We start from the raw sequence: 504 nt of genomic DNA, 5'->3' as shown, positions 1-504 counted from the left end.
CCCGGGGCGCAGCCGGCCGCGGCCGCTGGGTGACCGGCGTTCCCGGCCGAGTACCGGCTGTTCCCGGTCCCGGCCTCAGCCAGCCTGGGGCGGGGGGTGTGGGGAGCGAGCCGGGGCAGGGGGAGAGCCGGAGGGACCCGAGTTGGCCGTTGGAGGAGGTGGATGGGTGGGTGGAATCCACCGGTTCCCGACAGTGCTCAGTCCGGGCGGCGGAGAGAAGCCGGGGACGGCGAGCGCGCGGCGCGGGAAGGAGGGGGGGGACACGGCCCCGCGGCCCGGGCCTGAGGAGCCTCTGCTCCGCCCTGCCCCGGCTCTGATCCGAGGGGCTCCGAGGGAGGACTCGAGCCGCAGGCCCGGAACCTCCGCAGGATCAGCAAAAGCCTACGAGCCCCGAGCGAACGGGGGAGCGCCACAGCCCCGGCCACCTGCTGCCGCGGCCCGGCCCACCGCGGTATTTATACCCGGGGCCGTGCAACGTTGGGCATATCACCTGACCTCTCTGCG

This window comes from Dipodomys ordii, unplaced genomic scaffold, assembly GCF_000151885.1.
Source record: "Dipodomys ordii isolate 6190 unplaced genomic scaffold, Dord_2.0 Scaffold27, whole genome shotgun sequence".
Taxonomy (NCBI): domain Eukaryota; kingdom Metazoa; phylum Chordata; class Mammalia; order Rodentia; family Heteromyidae; genus Dipodomys; species Dipodomys ordii.
This window is presented reverse-complemented; position numbering follows the sequence as displayed.